Genomic DNA, 26,584 nt, shown 5'->3' on the forward strand with positions numbered 1-26,584 from the left:
ATTTTTCTTAAAACAAAGCTCGAGAGGTTCTCGATTCTTTGTTGATATATGCTAAAAAGTTCCGTTTCTAATTTCGCACGATCCCTTACAACAGGGAAGGCTTTTAGTAGGGCAGTCTTGAAATTTTCGTAAGTATAGGTGGGACTTCCTGCTTGACCCAAGAGACTTCTGCCGATACATTTGAACCAGTTAAGCGCTTGGCCACTCAAAGCGGTGGTAGCTAAGGTAACTTTTTGAAACTCGTGCACGGGGTAGAGCATGAAGTGGTCATCCAATTTTTCCAAAAAACTGGTTACCGGTGAGTTTCCATTAAATGTTGCTTCTGGTTTCATCGAAGCGCGCATGGTCTGGACGATGTACCCAAATCCTTCCAGGGCGGCAGCTGGCATTTCTGGATTCTGAGCCGTTTCTGCAGGCAGCACAGGTTCTTCTTGAAACTCGGCCATGGTTATTCTTCTACGTTGGGCACCACTATCAGGTTCAATGTTTCTTCTAACCTTTTTCGGGAACATACAAGGACCTGACTAGGAACAGAGAGCTTACTAAAGCTATGTTCACTAATTGTAGTACGTAGACAGGATACAGACGAAGGGTATACAAAACCCTTTATTTTTCTTTATATACAATGACTTCCGTACTTCGGAATACAATGACCCTCCACTCGGGGTCTAACGTAAAAGATATCAAAATAAAACTAAACTCTAATTTAACTTTAGAATAATACACGTGGAAGATTGGCCTTATAATAACAGGAAGCGTATGTAGCACAGAGACTGTGAACACTACAATACGTTTAATTTATCAAGAGGATTAAAACCTCTGGCCTGGAAGGCAAATAGCAACTGCGTAACTTCTAAGGTAAGCGGCCTGCTTCGAACTCACTGCTTCCTCTCTTTCGCTTGGCAAAAAGGCCACACTTAAATACTTGGCGTTCGCCAGACAAACTTTGCATAAAATCCTTAACGCTTATAATTCTGGCCGGAAGTAGAAAATAAGAAGTGATAGTAAAGATTTAAAATAAAATAAATGTTAGTAAAACTTAAGATCCTTACAGTCTTAATAATAATACAAGGAAATAAGCTTATTTTACACATGCCTTATGGCATAAGAAAAGGAACTTCTGAAGTATATTAAAAACTAAAAAGATGTACATATACCACAGAAATGATTTTTAACTCTAAACAAAATTACTGGTTAACGTTTCGGAAACAAAATTCAATACTTGCCCATAGTAAGACCAACTTGTGAAAGCTTTTTTGCCAAACTGCAAATCATTGTGTAATGAGAAAAATTTCCAAAAGCCATTTTGAAGTTTTTTATAATATGACTAATAATCATAAGATACTACTTTTTGATCAGTAACATGAGTTGTTTGAACTAACTAAGAAAAAAAATTAAATTGTATCAGTAATATAACGAGCTAATTAATTTTAAATCACAAAGCACATTGAACCATCTGTAAGACAACCAGACACAAGTGCTATAAAAAATTTTCTATGGAAGTGGTTGTTTTAGGTAGGGGATAATTGATGCCAATGTTATATATGTTGTTAAATTACCACTTTTGTCGTTCTGGTACTGTTCTCTGTCTATACATTTTACTGAATGTATAGACAGTTTATACTTTTGTCTATACATTTTGAATCTGAAATAATGCATTCAGCACGACATGCACACTGGGTGTTAGGAAAGTTCAATTCAATAAATCCAAATCTATTCAGATACAGAAATAATTGTATGATTAAAATGCACAGAAAATAATGAAAGTATATAGTTTCTTTTATTAATAATTATCTGATAATAAACAATGCATAAATCTTAACACTAAGCAGGATTATAATTTCTAAAGAAATCAATAAAAAAAAAAAGAATCAACAAAATGTTTGTAAACTTGAAGGACTACAGGTCTGAGTATTAAACATACTACTGCAAGAATGAAAAATCAGCATGTGCCTACATGAGAAGCAACAAAAAGGAACTGGAAAGTATGGTTAAATGATAAAAACCAAATCCTTAATACCACTATTAACAGAAAGAGACCAAAATGCAAATAAGAAGCAAATTTCCTTAAAGCTAAGAATGAAGAGGGATCAAAATTAGTATCAATGGTTAAAACTATGGGATTTTTATTGATCTAAAACATCAAATGCCAAGTAAAGTGGTGTCTCCCACCCCCCGGTATAATTTTTCACTGTGGAGAAATGGAAAAAATGTTTTTTTAACTGGCAATCGTAGGCAATGCAGAATTTATGAATTTCTTTTCTTTAAACATAATTTTGTGTTGTTCAGTATAAAATTTAGGACACGCATCTCTGCTGTTTGGAGGAAACTTAAAGATCCAAAGAACGTCGCGATTTTGAAAATTATCGCCAACACCAAAAATGATCCAAAGAACGTCTATACACTATACACTATATACTATGTGTGTACATACATAATATATACTATATATAACTATATATATTCTTTGAATGACCTGTTTACTACTCATCGTACATGTCCCGTTTTTACTGCTCATCATAAAGTCGCCAAAAGTAGCCAAATCCCGTGTGCACCGGATACTAGGATTAAACCGCTGCTTTTTATTAACAAGAGAACTGAACAAAGCATATCAATACTTTTGTATTAGAAATATGAGTAACTTTCTGTTTATTAAGACTTTTAAAGTTCTCACGATGAACTAATTCGAATGATGGAAATAATTGACTGTAGCATAGAGATTTATTAGCATTGCATCCAGTCTCGTATACAGCAAGGAAAAAAAATAAATACGAAGAGCGGCCCTTATTAATTCCTCAACATTTTCTATATACCTCACCACAATTCCGCATAAAACGTAAACACAGTATCGAGACTTCGTAATCGATTACAAAGTGCAAAGCATATCAGATATTCGTCATCGATGGGGAAAGGAAAGTCTGGGCTGGGCCATCTGAAAAAGCGGCGACCGTCGTGAGTGTATTTATCGAAAAAAAAATTTGAAAAAAAAGGGGGGAGGGCGCTGTGATCACGTAGGATGGAGGCAGGATATTGGAAGAGCTCCTGAATTTTCAAAGGTGTTTTCCGGAAAATCTTCATTTATTTAAGAAAATTTTCGCGAATATCCTCTGCATTGTCTCGTTCTCAAAGCCGGGAGTTCTCCTGTACCTGGGGGTCTTGTCTTTCTTGCAATCTTTTCCAGCACTAAGATGGAGCGTTCAGATAAGTACAACTTCTTTTCTCTAAGCTAAATCAAATATCTGTCACTAAAGTACCTTTAAATTCATTTATTTATTATGATCATTATTATTATTATTCTCATTTTATTATGTTCTGGCATTAAATACTTAGTAATTGCTTTAAATAATGTGGTTCTTTTTTATCTCGTAGGGACGCTATCCTTATCAGTAGTGTTAGCACTACCCATTGGGGCCCCTTTGAGGAATTTCTCGAGAGGGAAAAACACGATCTCGAGCCTCAATGAATGTATAGAGTTGTAGATTTTGCTCCTTTAATCTATATTTCCTATCTATTTAAATTAAAAGCATATATTAATACAGTGTGCCTCAAATTGATAAAATAGTACACATATAATAAATTATGACCATTAACTTAATAAATAAATAAAATACTTATTTAAAAAAAATAATTAATTAATAAAAAAAACTCCGTAATTTATTTACTTATTTATTTTTGCTGATATGTTCTCGCCTTGTTTTAGATTTATGATTTTATCTGGTGTTGTTTTCTGAGTATATGAATACGTTGGAAACCGCAATTGATGATGTTACTTAAGTTAATGTATAATTTTGCATGATATTACATGCATCTTGATCTTATGTGTCTTCTGCTACTGTGTCTCAAGGTAGAGGCTAACATATTGTTTCCCATGTTAAAAATAAAAGTTTAATTTAAAAATTTTTTTTAATTTTAGTTTCCCTGTTATAGAAAAAGTTAGCTTCTAAAGTAGACTGTTACGTGACTGGATCCCCATATTTATATTTTATTATTAATTTTCCCCCATCTTCACATCTATTCAGCTTTACAAAACACACTCATTACACACACCTGGAAGACTCTATTTAATGTAAATGATAACAAATTCCTTTGACTACACTCATGGACACAATCGTGTTTTTTTTCTTTTTTTTACAAAATTTTCTTACTTCCTTTCCTTTCCTTTCTATAGGCCCTTTTTTTAATTATAAATAAAAAAAAATTTTTTCCCTCTCAATTACTTTTGGGCCATTTATTTTTTACTTTATTTTGTCCCATCTTTTCTTCCTGGCCTTTCGAACTCGTATAAAATATACGAAGTTCCTTTTTACTCTCCTCTGAAATACGAAATTGCCCCCCTTTCTATATACCTTTCCTTCGCACCTATGTTTGATTTTTCGCCCATCGGTGCAGAAAGACTTAGCGGGTGCAACAAAAGACATCTGCCTACTTTGTCTGTCTGTCTGTGTGTTTTCCTGCGAGGTCTGCGATCACCGAGGCAAGCGGCAGCACGATCGCGGCGCTCCGTAAAAATGTGAAAAAATTTCCTTTCCTCTTGGTGATTATCAATTAAATTACTTTGAAAAATGTTTTTTTTTTTTTTTTTTCTACAACACCTATATCATTCCAATGAATTTCGGCTCCGATGTTGACGAGAATAAAACAGCGGACAATGTAAGGATATACTCCAAAAGCCTGGAATTTTAAGATAAGTACTTTTCTTTCATCTAAACTAAATAAAATTTCTATAAATAAGTGCCTTTAAATCAATAAATCTTAATTTTTCATCAGTTTAAAGCATTAAAAAATACTTGAAATTGCCATTGCTTGTGGCTTCCTTTGTGTATCAACTCCAAACAGACGCCAACGTTATCAGTTCACGTCTGTCAACACACTTACAAAGCCCTTAAGGAATCTCGAGAGAGGGAAAATTTGGGCATCGCGTTATTTCCCTCTCGGATCTTCTGTATTCTCTTTTCTTTTTAGATCGCTTGAATATAGTTTCGCCTTTAAATAATATTATACCTCACCGATTTTTTCTCATACGGTTCTTTGCTATCTGTTAAATGTCCATATGTAAGGGATGGTTTATTCTTCACCGCCTTAAATGAATTTTTAGAACTATGAGCTTATATAAATAACAGTGTGCCTCATTGTGTTATACTAACATTAATTAACTAGTAATAAATTATGATAGTAAAATAATTAATCTTGTAATAAATTATGATAGTTAAATTAATAAATACTGTTTAATTTGTGTTTTTAATACATATACTCAGTAATTTACACACACACACACATATATATATATATATTTGGGTGTGTGCGGTTTTTTTTGGGGGGGTTCTATGTTGTTAGTCTGCTGCTGTTTTTTGAAAAATGTATGAAAATGTTGAAAATGAAAGTAGCATAAGTGACTTTGGTTAAATTAATATATACTTTTGTTTGATGACTTTTGTTGATATCTCAGGATGCAAGGATACATATTACTTTATATTTCATGCTAAATACCTTGATACGAAGCATTTTAACACCGTCAATATTTGTTTTTCCCCAGTAACACATCTATTCACCATTACCAAACACACTCACTACACACACACACACCTGTGAGACACTATTCATTGTAAATGAAGACAGCTTCTTCTCCTTTTGACTACACTCATGGACACAATCGTATTTTAGGATATTTTCTACTTCTTTTCCTTTTCTTTCTATAGGCCCTTTTTTTTTACCTCTATTATTTTTGGGCCATTTATTTTAAATTTTATTTTGTCCCATCTTTTCTTCCTGGCCTTTTGAACTCGTACAAGATGTACGAAGTTCCTTTTTACTCTCTTCAAATACGAAATTGCCCCTCTTTCTATATACTTTTCCTTCGCACCTATGCTTGATTTTTCGCCCATCGGTGCAGAAAGACTTAGCGGTTGCAAAACAAGACATCTGTCTACTTTGTCTGTCTGTCTGTCTAACTGTGTTTTCCTGCGACCTTATGTGACCGCTGCGATCACGAAAGCTGGAGGCAGTGTCTAAACATAGCTCCGAAATTTTTTAAATAAATGTTTACGTAAATGTTTTCAACTCTCTAAAAAAGTTTAATGCACTTTTCCTATGCAATGTCTCATTCATCAAATTGAAAAAGGAAACTTCGCTTCTTCGAAACTTCAGGTGTTTTGTTAGCTGTTCACTATCAACACGAGAAATCCAAAAGAAGCCCTGACACGGAATATTCAGATAAGTAGCATTCTGTTCTCTATACAATATCTGTTTCTCTATCACTAGAGTGCCATTAAATTCATTCTTTATTTATTATTTTTCATAAGATTCTAGCATTATACAATAGTTGGTAATAGTAGCAGGTCATGTGTTTCTTTTCTTCGTAACTATTCCGTAGAGACGCCACATTCCTTATCAGTAGTCCGTTCTTATCAGCAACTCACACCCTTCGGAGGCCCCCCCCTTTTCGTGCTTAGGAATTTCTTGTGAGGGAAAAATGGGGATCTCTTGACCATCGATGAGTATAGATTGTGATTTTTGTAACTAAGATCTCCGACTTTTTTTTTTTTTTTTTTTTTTTCAGGTCTCTAACTTAGAATTATGAGCAAATAAAAATACAGTGTGACGGAATTTGTTAAACTTGTACTATAATAAATTACAACGGTTAAATTAATAAATTAATTTTATATTTAACTAATATTTAAGAAAAATAAACTGTATAATTTATTTTTGCTGAAATGCTCTCACACTGTGTATGGATTTATGATTTTGTCAATTACTGTTTTTCTGAAATATACATGAATTTTTTGGGAACGGTAATATTTAATGTTACTTTAGTTAAAATATTATGTACATCTCTGTGATGATATATGTCTTTTCTTGTTAGGTCTCAAGATAAGGGCATACACATTACCATGTAGGATTTTATTCATTTATTTTTTTATTAAACTTAGCTAAAGTTTGTTTCTTACAGACACTAATTTTTGCAGATGAACTCCTTAACTACACTCATGGACACATTCGTATTTTAGGATATTTTCTACTTCTTTTCCTTTTCTTTCTATAGGCCCCTTTTTTTCCCCCTCTATTATTTTTGGGCCATTTATTTTAAATTTTATTTTGTCCGATCTTTTCTTTCTGGCCTTTTGAACTCCTACAAAATATACGAAGTTCCTTTTTACTCTCCTCAAATACGAAATTGCCCCTCTTTTTATATACCTTTCCTTCGCACCTATGCTTGGTTTTTCGCCCATCGGTGCAGAAAGACTTAGCGGGTGCAAAACAAGACATCTGTCTACTTTGTGTGTCTGTGTTTTCTTGCAGCCGGTAAACATACTGTTGACGATATCTATGACACCTACTTAAAAAAACTGAAGTACGTGCATATTGAAAATAGTGTATTATAACATGGGCAACTGCTTGAAAATCATTTAATAGTTATGAACTGAATGAACAGAGCTTGTGTAGACTTAATATGAAGAAGTAACGTAAAATTAATGAGCGCTATGGAACACTTGCTATTATCGTCAAAATTTCACATAGGCTAGCTCATATACTAAATCACTGCATAAATGCATGTATAAAAACTGTAAATATACTCAGGCAATAGTTCGTATTTGTGAAAAGTATGGAAGTTTTCTTTAAGGTCGAAGTGAACTTTTCATATTTTAACAAAAATTGGCCTGTATAGGAAAGGAAAATCTATTAAGTGTGAAATATCTAAAATTAAATTTGGATAAATTTTTTAATTTCACCAACTCCATTTGAACTCATGTGGGACACATGTAATTGTGTCATATATAACACGTTACATCAAATAAGCCTGTTTATAGACCTTCTTAATGCAAACATAAAACCTTATGTGAGTGAAATATGTAGTGGCTCATAAAAAAGGAAAGTTGAAAATTCCATATACTTACTCATACAGATATGTGTGTGCTAAGTAACATGTCATTTAGAAAGAAAGCAACTTGAATGTGCATATACTTTTTCACTCAATAAAGAAATCTTATATCTGTGGCATATGTGATAAGGGGGGATGTTTCCCTAACCAACACTTAGCAAAATTTCGGATTTGTTTACATCAGAAGAGAGTGTACATGTAACAAATGCTTACTAATGCAGACAACAAACAAAATAGTTACAACTCACTGAGAAAAAAAAAAAAAAAAAAAAAAAGAGTAAACTTTTATCTCCTCTTTTAAGCTTCTTCACATGTATATCCTTTGCATATAGCATAATTATCATTTGTATAGCAAGTCATTTAGAAGAAAGGATACTTATGACAAATACTTGATGAAAAAACTTTATGTGTATGCTTCTGCGATATGCATATCTACTTTAAATGTTTGAAGACATATGCATATTCAAAATAGAATAAAAGTGATTAAAAAGTGTTATTTTGACACAGAAGAGAAATGACATGTATCTATGAAATTATTTAGAAAAAACAGTAATTTAAACATGCATATGCTTATCGACAACGAAGAAAAATCTTTTGTATCTGAGGTACATAAGGAGTCATTCAAACACATTAGTGTTTTAAACAGTGTCCGAGAGAAATCTGGCGTGTGTGAAATATGCAACAAATCATACAGCCGAAAGCGTGATTTAAAGAGGCATGTGCTTATTCACACAGGACAGAAACCTCATGTGTGCGAGGTGTGTAATAAGTCATTTATAGAAAAGGATAAATTAAATATGCATATGCTTGTTCATACAGGAGAAAAACCTCATGTATGTGACATCTGTTTCAAATCATTTAGAATGAAGTGTTTTTTAAATACACATATGTTTATTCACACAGGAGAAAGGCCTCATGTGTGTGAGATATGTAACAAATCATTTAAACTAAAGCATACTCTAAATAGCCATTTATTTTTTCACACAGGAGAAAAACCTTACATGTGTGAGATTTGTAATAAGTCATTCAGAGGAAAGAGTAAATTAAACATTCATATGCTTATCCACACAGAAGAAAAACCCCATGTGTGTGAGGTATGCAATAAGTCATTTAGAGAAAAAAGTAAATTAAACTTGCACATGCTTCTTCACACTGGAGAAAAACCTCATGTGTGTGATGTCTGTTATAAATCATTTAGACTAAAGCCTACTTTAGATAAACATATGCTTCTTCACACAGGAGAAAAACCTTATTTGTGTGAGGTGTGTAATAAATCATTTAGAGAAAAGGGTACCTTAAAGAGCCATGTACTTATTCATACCGGAGAGAAGCCTCATATGTGTGAGATATGTAATAAATCATTTGCATACAAATATGCTTTAAATAGTCATTTGCGTATTCACATAGGAAAGAAATCTTATGTGTGTGAGGTATGTGACAAGTCTTTTAGAGCAAGAAGTGATTTAAATAGGCATAGGTTTATTCACATTGAAGAGAAACCTTATGTATGTGAGATATGTAACAAATCATATGGACAAAAGAGTGAATTGAAGAAGCATATTTATACCCACACAGGAGAGAGACCTTGTGTGTGTAAGGTATGTAATAAGTCATTCCGACGAAAGAGTACTTTAAATAGCCATATGCTTATGCACACAGGAGAGAGACCTCATGTGTGTGAAATATGTAACAAATCATATAGACGAAAGCGGGATTTAAACAACCATGTTCATCATCACACAGGAGAGAAACATTATGGGTCAGGTATGTAATGAATAATTTGGTCAAAAGTCTAACTGGAAGGCACAGTGCATTCCCATACATAAAAAAAGCTGGTACACTTCCATTTTCAGACTGTAACAAATCATCAGTAATGCTGAAAATGATTATGGTAATCCTATTGCAAGGAAGTGGGCATAATAGTAAACAACTGTTTAAGAATATCATTTTAATTTAGATGAAAGGTTAACCTCATATACAACATTTTTTTAGTGCAATCCATAAAAAGTATTAAAATGGCTAAGCATAACTGAAATTAAACATGAGGGATAAAAAATTTTCTCTCTTGTGGAGAAAAATTCCATTTATTTTGTGTGTAAACGTCTCCACATCAGTTTGAAAAAATACGAACTCAGATACTGTCAAGCAGTGCCGTGATTGTGTTTATTGTGTTATTTAGGACAACCCTACAGTTGTTCTACTGTTTGTGCATGACATCCACTTTAGGGGTCCACAAATTTCACTTTAGGTTAACAGTAAAATATTCAAAGCCAGCATTTTGTAATTTATCTGACTTATATGCTTTTTATCATTCAGTATAAATAATGCTTGCTTTTATGATAGTTATCTTTATCATTTTCATTAAAGTTTCTGCCAATCACAGTTTGGAACAGCAACAAAAACAAAACAACGTTCAGTTGATTCTCTGCACAATCCACCAAAAACTCATCGTGGCTAAAGAACATGCTCGGTGTTGTTCTTTCTTCAATGAAAAAGCTTCCGTCTTCTTTAATAATTTTGTCACCTGTGCCAGTTATGAACATAGGCCGAGAAATTAAATGTGACTCACACCTCATGCCTGTTAACTTCCAATCTAGTGTTATACTGTAGTTCATAAAATTCAATAGATATCATCGCTTGACTCTAAAATTAGATGAACCTAATGTCTGTAAAGTTTTTTTAATCCTTAAAACCAATTTTGTGTTTTTAATTCTTTCTTATTACAGGAGTCTTTCTTGTAGTGCCATTTTGCTGTTAAGTCATCAATAAAACACAGATTCACTTCTTGTTCTTCGAGCATATCATAAATGATGCCTTTTTGAAAAAATTCTGTTGCAGACTTTTCAGTCTTGGGCAATAAAAAAATTGTTAGATCCATAGCATTATCAAAAATTTCTTAAATTAAACGTGTATTTCAATGGGAACTTAAAAATCTAGAACTATGTAAATTTGCATGCAGTCTAAATTCACAAGCATTTAGAGAAATCTAAATTTATGAGTAATTTACAATTAAATAGGCTTTTTTCAAACTTAATATGCACCATTTTTGAATAAATTTGGCCTGCTAGATTTGGTGGTTTTGCACATATATTTTTGCTGTAGTTTCATATGGTACCAAAAACAGAATTCTACCAAAAAAGCCTTATATATTTGAAAGGGAAAATTTGGTTAATGAGAACATTTGTTTATCCATGTATGGCAAGGACTTGCTTTTGAAGCAACTGAAGTATAAAAAACATATGGTGAAACGCGAAAGAAACGTGATTGCTATTATACAGTACAAAGTCCGTAATCTGGACGTCCATTATCCGGAAATTGTTACATTCTCTTTTTCCTGTCCCACTTTTACTATATGCCTGTGATAATTTATTTTTAATGTAAAGTTGTTTTTGTATAAAATGATGTGAGTAACTTGGCTTTCATTAAAACTTTTATTATTTTTTGGTATACAGTACAAAATCTTTAATCCGGACGTCCATAATCCGTAATGATCTATAACCCGGACCTCAAAGCTACAAACTTTCTGCATATGCGTAAATGCATAATACCTTTATGCATGTGCATATGCATTTACGCATGCACGTTTAATGTATAACGGACTGTATAAGCTAGGCTAAAATTATCTAACTATCTATTTCAGTTAATGTTGCAGATTGCATTGTTCCTTAATCTTCTAATTGGATCCGGCTTATTATTTTTTGCAGACTGTTAGAGCAATTTTATAAAAAGCAAGCTTGAACTTTCAATTATGTAAAAAAAAGAGTTTCCGGTTCTGGAGCTGCTAAAGGATCTACAAAGCGAAAGCATATTTCGATGTACTGCTTCCGATAATGAAGAAAGTAACAGAGAGGTTATTGAAAATGAAAAAATTTCAATTGACAAGTTAGTCTGTATTCTCAACAGAGCGATTACAGGACTTGAACAGCGGAACTTTGTAACTGAACAAGAAATTATGTCTGTTTATAGAATTAAAGAGAAAGCATTAGCACATAAAACGAAGCAACTTAAACAACTTACATTACAAGAAAGTAAATAAATATTAAGCTCTTTTTTTTTTTTTTTTTTGTAAATTTTGATACCCTTTAGATCATAATTGCTCTTTATTTCATAAATTACGGTTTCATATTTTTAATTGTGTAATTTCTGTATGCCATCTTAACAGATTTAAATTTATGATCTATAAACCGGAAAACCCCCCAAATCCGGAATCGCCGAAGCCCCGACGAGTCCGGATTCGGACTTTGTACTGCACAGTCAAAATTCGTTAATTCGGACACCCATAATCAGGAATGATCTATAATCCGGACCTCAAAGCTACAACGTTGACGCATGCACGTAAGACCTTTACGGCTGCGAATATGCGTGTGCGCATGCGCAAAATACTTTTACGCATGTGGGTTTAATGTATAACAGATGGTATAAGCTAAGCTAAAATTATCTAATTCAGTTAATGTTGCAGATTGCGTTGTTCCTTAATCTTCGAATTGGATCCGGCTCACTATTTTTTGCAGACTGTTAGAGCAATTTTATAAAAGTAAGCTTGAACTTTCGATTATGTCAAATAGAATTTTTTATACATATTTAGTAATATGTAAAGGATCTACAAAGCGCTAGTATGTTTCGAAGTCCATCAAACAAAAAGTGGAATTGCTGCAAAAAATAGATAAAGGCATATCCTTTGTTTATCTAACCATTCCGAAATCTGTTTATCAATTTCACTCTGCTCTGCGGCGGGGGGACGCCGCAGCGCGCAATGAATTAGAAGTTGATCTGTCAGCACTATCCTTATCTTCAGGGCAGATGTTTTTATCTTATTTGGCTAATAATTCCTTACTAAATGTATTTCATCTCGATGGACTCCGTCTTTGATATGATTTAAATCACATTCCTCGTCATTATAATTCGCTTCTGATAGCGAAGAAAGTAAAGTAAACAAATAAATATTAAGCTTTTTTTTTTGTAAATTTTGATACCCTTTAGATCATAATTGTTCTGTATTTATATATATTTACTAATATGTAAAGGATCTACAAAGCGAAAGTATGTTTCGATGTCCATTAAACAAAAGTGAAATTGCTGCAAAAAATGACCTAACCATTTCGAAATCTGTTTATCAATTTCACGCTGCTCTGCGGCGGGGGGGGGGGGGAGAGAACGCCACGGCACGCAATGAATTGGAAGTAGATCTGTCAGCACTATCCTTATCTTCAGGGCAGATGTTTTCATTTTATTTGGCTTATAATTCCTTACTAAAGGTAGTATTTCATCTCGATGTATTCCGTCTTATATATATGCTATGATTTAAATCAAATTCCTCATCATTATAATTTGCTTCCGATAATGAAGAAAGTGACACAGAGGTTATTGAAAATAATTTCGATTGTCAAATTAGTCGGTATTCTCGACACAGCAATTATAGGACTTGAACAGCGGAATTTTGTAACTGAACAAGAAATTATGTCTGTTTATAGAATTAAAGAGAAAATATTAGCACATAAAACGAAGCAACTTAAACAACTTATATTGACAGAAATGTTTAATAAAGTAAACAAATATATTAAGCTTTTATTTTTTTTTTTTGTAAATTTTGATACCCTTTAGATCATAATTTTTTCATATTTTAATTTTATATAACGGTTTCATATTTTTAATTTTATAATTTCTGCATGCCATCTTACTAGATTTAAAGTGATGATCTATAATCCGAAAAAATCGATAATCCGGAATCGCCGAGGTCCCGACGAGTTCGGATTAACAACTTTTGACTGTATTCAAGTATCTAATAAACAGTCATGTTTCGAGTATATTATACAGTAATCACGATATTTAACAATCATGTTTCTAATATATTGATAATGAACACTCATGTTTCTAGTATATTAGACATATATTTTTCATAGTATATGATTTGGGTTAAATAAATTGCTTATTTGTTCCCGTTGATGAAAATCGTCGTGTGCTAGCTGAATCACAAGGTATTTGGAATGAAGTTTATCTTAAAAATAACATTTCTCTTTCATGATGTACTGTATTTCCTTGCATATTCCCCCTACCTTTCTAGTGCTAGGTTCTGAAATTTTAAATTCCCAAAGTTTTCTGCTTTCTCTGTGGTGCATAGTTATTTTTCCTTTAAGAAATTTATTTTCCTTTGCATTCAGTATTTGAGACATATTTTGTGCAGATTCTTTGTTAAACTACTGGAATATGGTAGGTGCTCTCACACTAAAGAAACTTTCCAGACATGTGATTTCACCTTACTTCCATTATTTACATTCCAACTTATTGTTGTAGCTACTGCTGGTGTGTTCGATATTTTGAAAAAAAAAAAAAAAATCCGTATCTTTTTCCCAACCCCATTCTCCTTTGTTCCTCCATTGTCTGTCTTGGGAACAGCAGTCAAGACTTATTCATTTGCCCTTGGGCATGTAACGTCATCTCAATGTCATCAGATATCAGTTCAGTATCCTTCAGCTACCGTAATGTTAATATTACTGTATATTTTTATTAGATTGCAGGTTTCGGTTAAAACTTACTCTACGGTACCCCTTGGCGAATCGTCTCTTTTTTTTTTTTTTTTTTTTTTGACGCCGAGATCGGCCGCTAGGAAGGATCGGCGCCAATTTCAAGATGGTGCCCATCCTTCCGCCCGCTGCACTAAACCAAAACAAGAAGTCAAAGACTTACACAAATGCACTGTCCATGTACTCATCAACCTATTTTAACTTCAGAAAACACCAGAGAATTACACAAACTACGCATTGTGCCCTGCCTTGTCTTTGTCCATGTACACATCGACGTATTTTAACTTAAACAAAATCACAAAGCTAAAACAAAGTTAAAACTATCATGTTAACCAGATAAAATTTGCTGCTCTCTTAACACACAGAGACAAACAAATAACCAAAAATATACAAACAGAAAGTAATAAATAACCAAAAATACATATTACCTATTATTAAAATATTAAACAACAAATCTTTTAACAAAAATTAACACTTACAGACGAATAAATAAATGAAAGGTCAATATTTTAACATTCTTTTTTTAATGTGCATACGTTCACGCTCCCTACCACCATCTCCTCCATCCTCCACATAAGCAATTCAATTAAATTTTTGGTCGCTTCGGCTCATCCGCTGTTATTTACCCACCTCAGACATACTCAAATGATGGTACCCACAGCAAAATAACAGCGAGTTCAAAATCCAAGACCATACTACGCACATGCAAGCAAATACAGCAACTGAAAACCAATCCCGGGACTAGACAAAAGGGTTACTATTACAAAAAATAGCTCGAATCTAAATTAATCACAACATATTTGGTGATATTTTCAGAATTAACCCCTTATTAATATCAAAAACTTTAAAAAACCACTATTTTCCCCAAGGCTAGTTTCGCCGACATTAAGTTTACCGAAAAATCTATTTCACGCAGCTGGCTTCCAGTTTCTAGTACCACTTGCTGATGTTTTCAGACAGAAACCACGGGGTACTGTACAGTAAAGATCAGCCCAGGTTTCTTTTAAGCAAATAATTGTCTTAGTTACCAGTAGTCTATTCAATTTATTTCATTTGTCATGTTCCTCCTGTAACTGCATTCAACAGAAATTAAATTACTCGCATAATATCCCTCCTCTCGATTTTCAGGTGATAAAATTAATTAAAACAGGCGGAATATTCAATGAAATGTGTACTTCTCATGAACATCCTTTTCCCAAATCTTTTACCTGAGAAAGGTACTTCAAACAGCATATACATATGCTAACTCAATGATATTGAGACCAAATCTCCATTTCAAAATTTGAAAACCCTGTTCTCTCTCTCTCTCTTTTCTTTTAAAGCAAGCTATGAGCCTTCTTGGTGAATTACATTTTTCATAATATAATTTTATGAACCTGAAATTTGTTTTGTGATATATTGTTTAGCATTGCCACTGTTTATTTTGTACTTAAGCACAGTTATTTCTTATTATACAGTTATCTTTTCAATGTTGAGGGCATCCAGAAATTGCCTGCGATTGAATGAAGGATGCATGCAGTGTATTGAAGTATTCATAATTTAGTTTCAGAGAAAGTTTGTTAATGCCACAACAGTAATAAACAGCCGTGCATTTCCTAAAGCAATACCACTATTTCATGAAGAAATTTATTGCTGTATGCCCACCTTTGCCATTAAAAATACGAGTTCATGGCTAAATGTTTCATCACTATATACATACATGGTACTTGTCTTTGTAGCGGTGAAGAAAGGCTTGGTGAGAGAAAATGGTTTTGAGGCTATTCGTTTTTAAGAAAGTGTGATTTATTGCCAAAATTTTGTAAACATCCAAGAAAGTGAAACAGGACTGCAGTAAACCATAAATTGGCAATTCAATAAATTATATTCTGAGATCTGGACTCGTCAAGATTTCGCTGATTCGGGATGTGGGAATTTTAGGTCATCAGTTTAAATCTAATAAGATGGCATGTAAAAGTAATAAAATTAATGATCTGAAATAGTAATTTACAAAATAATGAAGCATTTATGACTTTAAGGGAATCAAAATTTACCAAAAAAAAAAAAAAAAAAAAAAAAAAGAGAGAGGAAAAAAAAAAGGTTTGATATGTACTTCTTTGCTTTATTAAACATTTGTTTCAATGTAAGTTTTTTAAGTTGCTTTATTTTTTGTGCTAATATTTTTTCTTTAATTTTATATATAGATATAATTTGTTCAGTTACAAAGTTAAAGTCTCGTAATTACTGTGTCAAGAACTGACATTAAATTGTAAATCGAAATGTTTTCATTCTCATCAACTGCTCTCTCACTTTCTTCACGATCAGTAGGGATATTTACTGGATCTGAAGCTGTACTGTAGATTTTTCTGTCCATTAATTGATTAATGATTGGAGCATTGTCATTGCAATGGCCAGTCTTCTCTTATACACATGCATTGGCCAATGAATTAGAAACCCAAGATCAATATTGTATTGGACCACCTTTTGCGTAGATAACTGCTCTGATTCATTTGGCCATCGAGTATACACATTTCTGGAGTGCATTTACGTCCATAGTCCATGTATTGGTTATGCAGCTTTTTATATCTTGTAAATTAGATGGACGAGGTGAGTGCAGTTGGATACGTCTTTCCACTGTATTTTTTATGGGGTTAAGATCTGGGCTATGTGATAGCCAGGGAACGTGTTGGAAATCAGACGGATGTTTAGCGAACCAATTTTGAACACTTCTGGCACAATGTATAGTTGCATTATCGTCCATGAAGTATCTGTCCATGAAGTCCATGAAGTAAGCCATCAGGATAAAAATGCAACATTGCAGGGTGCACTTGATCTAGTATATCTAGGTATCTCCATGGCTGATTATTTACCCTTGAGAAACACCAGGGCATCACTTCCATGCTTCCAGAATGGTGAAACTTGTAGCGTAGAATAACCGTCCTGGACGGTTATTCTACGCTACGAGAGTCGACAGCAAGTTGTGGGCCGCCAGATGTCGCTGCTAGTAAAAAACAGGTCTGCCCAACATCCTATATTCTCTGAGTACGGAAGTTGTCGAAAGCGCGTGAAAAAGTGTTGCCGCGTCGTCAATCAGGGTTGTCCAGTTGACGTACTAAGTAGACAATGGCTTTGTATGTGTTTTCGCCGCTGATTTTTTTCATATTTAAACGAAGAATACCGTCGTAGATCTCTGAATCGATGGCGAATTTATAGAAAATATGTTGATGCTTTTGCTCTGCCAAAAGATGTTTTCATTGCGTATTTCAGATTGCCAAAATTTATAGTTATTTTAATTTGGGATGAACTGAGAGAGTATTTGGAGCCACATTCAGAAAACAAGAACGCAATTTCTACTGAAAGAAAGGTTATACTATTCCTGAAATTATAGATATCAATTGTAATTTTACGCTTTAAAAATGTAGAAGATAATAAGTTTATCAAGCACATAAACCTTCTTCATTTAATACAAATATAGACATCCGATGCCTTCTACTCGATTTATGTACAGCAAGAATTACGTTTACTTTAAAATCTAACAGTTGAATACCTTACGAATAATACTGTGAACACAAAAAATGTCGTTCATTATTACGCGAAATTCACACTAAAATAAAAATTTAAAAAAAAAAAAAAATAATAATAATTATAAAACTATAAAATAGATTTATAATATTTTTTTCAGTAGTTGTACTACTACTAGTGTGATACTTTTAAAAATAAGTTTTAGCCCAGAGGGGCTATTAATTTCGTTTTGCCATTTTGTGGCGTTTCACGATAAATGGCGTTTCACTTTTCAAATCGTTGCCACCAAGTATTATCGCACTCTATTATATTTAAAGAAATTAAATAATGAGGAATCTGCAGAATGTATGAATGTTTCTCGCACTGTGATAAAACAACGGTACCTAGAGCCATGAAATTCTGAATAACGTAATCCTCCATCCTAATATAGGCATCTGGAGGCCCAAATTTGGAACTGGGAATTTGTATTACTATCCATTTCATATATCATATTTTGTAAAGCATTTATGAGTTTTTGATTAAGAAACCCAACGATTTCAAAGCGAGCAATGGCAAAAAACACTTTCATCTCTAGCGCGCGAGACTATGTATCGGAAATTCTAAAAATATGCTTTTTTAAAATTATATGATATTGCTGTTGAATTGAATTTTATGGTTTAAGTGCGAAAAACATGATATTTAATAAATAAAGGTAACACGCAAAACGTTAAAAAAATGGCCCTTTGGGAGTAATATAAAATCTGAAAGCTTTCAGATTTTTTTTTTTTTTTTTTTTTTTTGGTGTGTGTGTGTGTATGTGTGTGTGTGTAATTTTAATACGTTTTAAAACTGGTTTCTAAGTGAGGACTTTCTAAGGGAAACTGGCTCGTATACACGTTACACATGGGGAAAGCCACGAAAACGCCGTCCAGCTCGTTCGCGGGATTCGAATCTCGGACCAAACTACCTGCGTTCAGCGACGCTACCGCTCGGCGGCTGGTGGGCTTGTTAGCAGAATTATACTGTATTATTATTGTATTATGCTATAAAGTAACAATGCTATAAGACTGAGGGTTTGTTCATGGAATAGTACTTTTGTAACCTATTATAGTATTAAAAAATCATTGTTCCTTTGCAAACTTAAAAAAAAAAAAAAATAATAATAAATTAAAATACTGTTCATAGCATTCTCATTTTTATATTGTAAAAGAGATATTGGTTATTATTAGTTTTCTATTTAAAATGTGTCGAAACGCTGGTTTGATAAGGACTTGAACTGCAGGAGACCTACACTGATTATTTTTACTTTAGTACTTCCATTGTGAAAATATTACTATCTTTTAATTATTTTCAAAGAACAAAATCTTTTGAGAAGGAAGAATATTTAAACTGAGCAGTTCTTATATACAAAATTAAAATAACAGCAATGTAATATTGAAAAAAAGGTATTAGTAATTGTGTGACAAAAATTGCAAAACGAATTAATCACACATACAGGATAGATTAGTTTAATTTTGGTTATATATTTTATATTGAAAAATATTTTCTTTCATGTTAATTATAGAATAAATACTATTATTTAAAATAGTACTATTATTTAAAATAAAGCATTTTGATGCGTGTGTGATAATTGAATGCAGCAGCAATCGGCCATACTATAATAGCGAATGAATTTTATTTCTTTTCCTGAAAGAAATAATTTTCATAGAAAAAGAAAATAAAAAAAGGGAAGAAATATTAAGAAAGAAATATTTTCTTTCTAATTTCTTATTTAAAGAAATATTTTTCCAATAGTAACTGTAAAATAAATTACGGGAAAACAGTTTTAATGTAAACATGGGAAAAAAAAGAAAAAAAAAGAAAAAAAAAAAAAAACTTAGTTTGCTATTAGATTGTAATGCAAATTAATCATATTATAAATTTAAATAATTAAAATTGTTTATTTCTAAAAGGATTTGAAGTAAGCTTAATTCATTTACTCTTATCTATTTACCATTGCTTTCATGGTATCCCATATCACTCTTTATTTCTTACCTCTAAATTCCTGCGTTAACTTTCCCATTAAAAAACGAGATTTTCTTTCACATAACACAGCAGCATATTCTACTGCGTGTTGGTCATAATACTGTTTTGTGCAATTTTTTTTTCGAACTACAAATGCAGCGTGTGAGTTAGTGAAATAATGGGAGAATATTCTTAGAATTTCAGCCAGCGCGCGCTATAAATTTCGTCACTCGTCTGTACTGCGATTGGTCTAAAGGTCTAAAGCTCCTTGAAGCCTTGTCCCCTTCCAGTAAAGTTAAATGGACCCACCCGCCCTCCAACTGAGGACCACAGAATGGCTTTCTCCGATAAGTTGTGATGGCTGTCCATACCGATTCTTTTGAGTCAATATTGTTCGCTCAAGTTGTAGACAGATCCAGTGATCATAGAATAGGCGCCCAGGTTGGTCCACAGCACGGACTGATCTGAAGCGAATCTCGGAATGCTTAACTAGATAAAGGAAAGTTCATTCTTAAAAAATTATGATGTCCTGTCGATCTAGTCAGTTGGAAAAAATTTCTGAGAGAAAAATTTGACTTAATTTTTTAAAAAATGAAAAAATACACTTTTTGTTAATTTTAATAATGTCTTTAGACATTATTAAAATTAAATCTACCCCTTTTTGTTTGAATGATGTCTCAACATGTTTCTAAAAATAGAACACGACTCATTCCTTTTTTGGAAATCTATTTTTAGAAACATATTGAGACATCATTCAGACAAAAAGGGGGTAGAATTAATTTTAATAATGTCTAAAAACTTTAAAATTAACAAAACGTTTTTTAAAAATTATTCTGAGTCGGAGATATTTTTCTCAGCTCTCAGAAATTTTTTCTAACCGACTCGATCGACGAGACATCTGAATTTTTTTAAATAATGGACTTTCTGTTATCTATTTAAGCATTTCCAGTTTCGCTTCAGATCACTCTGTGCTATGGACTAATCTGGATACAAGTTTCCCTTTTTAGATTAATGCGTGCTGTTGAAGACTTCCAGGCCGGATTCTTTTCTACCTAAATGGATTTTCTTTTTCAAATCTTTTGCTTTTGAGAGGCAGATGAGTATCAAAACTCGATACTAATTTTATTTTTCCGTCATGGCTGTTGAACCAAAATAAGGATCGTCCTTCCATTCTTTCATCATTCGCAAATGACTCGGGACAAATCATGAGAACAAAACTCGTCCTATTGAACTACTCATTTAAGATCATTCGAGCTTTTTTTCACGAGAATGGGTCCACTTTTTCATAAACAATAGAATTACGAACAAGGTTGCCGTGGTGAACCACAAAATGGGTTGGTGAAAAAGACTTTCGGAAACCCAGTGGATTCAGAAAATGGGTTAATAAGAATTTTTTTTCCCTCCCTCTTGGCTCATGATTGTATTGGATTTGAAACTGAAATGGGGATCGGGATGAGGGAAAAAAATAGGATGCCATCCATTTCAAACATCAAGTGAACACAGCATGGGTGTCGCGGAAAGGGACCATCCCCGCTTCATCGGATGTAGGAGGGGGCAAGCCGGGGTCTGCGCCCCGGGCGGCAAATTCAAGCGTGACGTATTTGGTTTGTTGTTAAATTTTGATACAACATTTATCAAGGTTAAGATTAAAAGGTCCATTAGAAGAGAAAATGGAGACTTTTTGTTGAAACTTGGTAGTAAAGATAAAGTAGTTAGGCTTGAAAGTGCTACTGAAGAAAAAGGAAATTTGAGAAAGTATATTAAACCAAGGAGGCGTAGATTTATTAAACCGAAAATTTTTGTTTATGGTATGGGGGAGACCTTTAAGAATGAAGAGCTTAATAGATGTCTTGAAACATAACTGTGTATGTAATGCCTAATGTGGTAGATATTTGTTTGATATTCCTACGAAAGACTGGGTAAGACACTCCATCGCTTTTTTTTTTCTGTTGATTCTGTTTGTCAAAATGTAATATTGGAAGAGCAGGGTCTGGCAGTTGGATTTTTGAGACCAAGACAGTATACACAATGCTTGGCATACGGTCACTTTAACAGATTTTGTAAAGATCAAGTTCATTGTGCTGAATGGGCTTTAAATCATCTTGCGACTGTTTGTAAGAGTAAAGATACAGGTAGGAAATGTGTTAACTCTGTGGTTTCTAACCAGAAGTATGGTATAGAATTAAAACATGATCACAGTGTATTTGATAAGAACTGTCCCTCTTTAAAGAGAGAAATTGAATTTATTAGAGGTCACATGGACTTTAATTTTAAAGAATGACCAGTATGATTTAATTTTTATAAATTTTAGCATGTATCTAGTCATTGGTTCTAGTATTTTATATAATTAGATTTTAGCAGCTGTGTTTTTATTTATGTGTATTTGTTCTATTTTCACATGATTTTACTGTATAAATTTATTTATATGATTATTTTAAGTATCAACCTAAACCACTGCGCCTTAGCTGCTTCCCAGCTCTCTGCTCTCCAAAATGTTATTGGGTTAGTCCTGATCTAATCTTACTGCAGGAGCCCTATTGGGTTAATGAAAAATTGGCACTTATATAAAATGGTTGGAGAGTTGCAGCTGAAGTTGGCTGAAGTACTACTTTCCCGCCACTGAAAGCAGTCGAACGCTGTGAGTCGTATCCCTCGTGAGAGTAGGACGTCGCTTGCGAGTGCTCGTTCCACCAGATCCGGTTCTTCGATTTCATCATCCTGTCCTAGGCCTAATCGCCGCGCTTGCGTGGCCACGTGCTCAGAGATTTCGAGTTTTGACTGTCGTACATGTAAGACGTACATCTGCTCGCTCCTGATTTTGGGATATTGGAACTCTTCTTTTATTATACCTGATCAGAGTGCATGCCGCTGTAACAGTAGGCCGGCATTGCAATAGACTCTGGTTGCTTTCTCCGCTGCTTCATTTTCTGCCATCCGCTCCGCCATGGATCGAATGATTGATTTTATTGCCTGTGAGATTACCAACTTAGAATGCATCAAAGAAGCTGATGGATCTCTCTCATCTAAGGACGCACGAGACCTTAAATTCCTTCGACGCCTCAAACTTTTCATTGACAGAGAACTGAACGCTGATCGTTCTTCTACTTCTCTTCCCAAATCAAGAATCCCTGCTCCTAAGGTTAATGGTAAACTAATGTCAGACGAGCCAGCAGCCCTGCGCGCTCAGATGAAGAGCAGTCGAAAAAGTATAAAGCACTGGATGAAGACAGCTCCGACGCGGACTCAAGTCCTAAAGGAGATTTTACTAGAAGACTAAGAAAACCCTCTCGAAAGCCTACTCTGAAGGATTCCTCTGTATTGTCAGAAGTTTCGACTGAGCCGACCACGGAAACAACTTCTGATAATATGGATACAGCCCACTCTAATGTGGCGCCATCTAGTGAAATCCCCGAAAAGCCGGCTACGAGTACGTCTCAGACGGAAAGCATGGTGCGGCCTATCGGTGCTGCAGATGAGGTCACGTGCCCGGCTGGGCTAATAGGTGATGCTCATGATCATGAAGCTGGTACCAATTCTGCCGAAAATAATGAGCAGGATGTGGATAAATTCATACATCCAAATAAAGTGAGCAATAAAGCTCCCCCGATTATTATACAGGATGGTAAATACTCCTAGTCAAAATATAAGGAAATGTTTAAAGATGCAGGAATTAAGCTAAAATCAGGTATAATGAAAGCTCAAGACCACTATGAGCTAAAAGTTGACAGTATAGAAACTCATAAGAGTTTAACTGCATTATTTAATGCCAAAGGAGGGAAATATCACTCATTTATTTTACCCGAAAACAAGAAGGTTAAAGTTGTTATACGCAGCTTACCGATCGACACGCCAACCTCAGAGATATCTGATGAACTGATAGATAGAGGTTTCCCAGTTGAATGAGTCTCGCAATTAGTAAGACGCAGAAATGGAGAAAAATTTAATCTGCCCCTGTTTCTAGTTATTTTGAAGAGGAATGAAAAAGCGAGAGGGATACATAATATAACTAAATTATGTTTGCTGAATGTTAAAGTAGAAGCTTACAAAGGAAGGAAAGGGCCGGTACAAAGCTTTCGGTGTCAGGCATTTCATCATGCCCAGGCAGGATGTATGCATGACCCGAAATGCATGAAATGCGCTGGCGATCATTATTCAAAAGACTGCCGCAAGCCAAGAGAAAATAAACCTAAGTGTATAAATTGCCAATTAGATCATACAAGCAACTACAGGGGTTGCCCGAATTTTCCCCAAATAAATACTCAAAATCCGCCTTTGAAGAATTTCAGTGTTAGAGTAATTATCAATAAATCTTATGCCGCCGCTGTTGGCGGGCAAACAATGAATACTCTAGATGAAGCTAGAAGTATTTTTGAAGGGCTTAAAAACCTTGTTGAGGCTATTAAGGCTTCCGGCATTCTACAAGTAAATTTAGCTTCTAGCGCAAATGCTAGTAGTTTCAACGCGGTCAATAATGAATCCAATCATGGATAGGAAAGATAATAATTTTAGGCCAATCAAGATGTTAGTGTGGAACGCTAACAATATGAGAGGAAAAGAAAGATGAGTTGGAGGTCTTTATGTATGAGAACGACATTGATATTTGCCTGATCTCCGAGACGCACATCACCCCAGGAGACAGAGTTAGCATAAAAAATTATAGAACCTACCGATGTGATGGGTTACATCACAGAGGAGGTGGAGCACTCATCTACGTTCATTGTAAATATTCATCTTGTTTAATTTCGACTGAAAGAGACAAGGGCTATGAAATTATGATTGCCTCTATTAGCTTGCCTAAGATTGGAGATACCTTATTTGCGGCAATCTACAACCCCCCTACTAATAGGCTAACTGAGGAAATGTTACAAAATATTATTCCGGATTCCTCAATAATGATTGTTGGTGGCGACCTCAATAGTAAGCATAAAGATTGGGGCTGCCGCAGCACCAATCACAATGGTAAAGTACTGAGAGAGTATATCAGTAACCACCCAGTTGGTATATTTGCGCCTGACGTGCCGACGTTCAGGCCCAGCAACATCAGGTACACTCCTGATATTCTAGATATCATCTTGACTAATACAGGAATTAATATGGTGCTGGAGGTTCGAGACGACTTAAGCTCTGATCATACTCCTGTGATTGCTACACTAGGGGTCACCAGTATTAATTATACGAATGTTAAGACCCATACCGACTGGAGAATGTACCACAATGTTGTGAAAGTGAGGCTCCCTAAATTAGGTGCTATGAAAAGCCCTTCTGATATTGACAAGGAGATTGATAAGTTTACTACATGTCTTAATGACTCTTACTATGAGGCCACCAAGGTTACTCAAAGGTCTTGTAAAATCGCTAAGATTCCAAGGTACATCAAATCTCTCATAGCCGAAAGAAACAGGCTGCGAAGGAGGTATAATATCACCTGGGACCCAATTATTAAAACGGAGTTAAATAGGATCAGTACGCATATTAAGCTTGAAATGCATAAATTAAAATGTGAGGCTTGGAATGATAAAATGGAGGAGTTAAACTTAGACAGTGATGCCTTCTGGCAGTTTACAAAAATGTTAAAGAGGACGCATCAGTGTGATAGGCCAATTATTGCCAACGGCGTGACTGCTTATTCAGATACTGACAAATGTCAGATTTTCGCTTCACATCTTGAAAAGCAGTTTTCTCCCAATCAGACACCTCGTAATATTCACTTTGAGACCCATGTCAGAATGAAAGTAGAAGAATGGCTAGGTGCTCCCACGGTTCTAAATGCCGATGGTTTAACTAATCCAAGAGAAGTTAAGGATATTATCTCCAAATTGAACCCCAAGAAAGCCCCAGGTATTGATGGAGTTACAAATTTAATGATCAGGAACCTCCCGCGCGGTGGAATCACAAGACTTTCCAGCATTTTTAATATATGCATTACGTTATGCTACTTCCCGGACTGCTGGAAGTACGCAAAAGTTTTCCTACTACCGAAGCCTGCAAAAGACATCACTAAGGCGGGGAATCACAGGCCCATAAGCTTGCTCTCTAATATAGGCAAGATCTTTGAACGAATAATTTTAAGGAAATTCCAGCCTTATTTACAGGTACTTCCGGAAGATCAGTACGGATTTAGGAGCGAACTTTGCACATCTAAACAACTGATTAGGCTTGTGGAATTTATCGGCTCTGCTCTGCATCATAAGAGTTGTACTGCAGTGCTCATGCTGGACGTGGCCAAAGCATTTGACCGTGTCTGGCATGAGGGCTTAATATATAAATTGATAATGATGAATTTGCCTAGAGAACTGATCTTACTCACCAGATCTTATATTGCAAATCGTTACTTTACTGTTAGCTGCAAGCAAAGTCATTCTGGATACAAAACTATTGTTGTGTAGAGAATTTCTGATCGCGTTATAAACCTAGGTGAATGATTTTCTGATTTATGGAAATCTTAATTTTGTTTGATTCTGAATTATTTATTTTTTAATGCTTTAATTTTGGGGAAAAACAGATGCTTCTGGGAATATTATTTAGTTTAAAAGAATATTATTTATTTTTCTTTTATTTGCAATTTTTGTACAAGATTTGATTCATTGTGAAAAGAAGCAGGGAAAGGAAGGCAATTTTGCTAAGTCATGATTTCGCGCGCTTTTGTCCTTTAGAATGTTCTAGAAGAAATTTTATTCTGAAGTTGACCTTAGGACAGGAAATACGT

The sequence above is a fragment of the Stegodyphus dumicola genome, chromosome 1 (assembly GCF_044657685.1).
Source record: "Stegodyphus dumicola isolate Sdum_Otavi_A_Nest chromosome 1, ASM4465768v1".
NCBI classification, from domain to species: Eukaryota; Metazoa; Arthropoda; class Arachnida; order Araneae; family Eresidae; genus Stegodyphus; species Stegodyphus dumicola.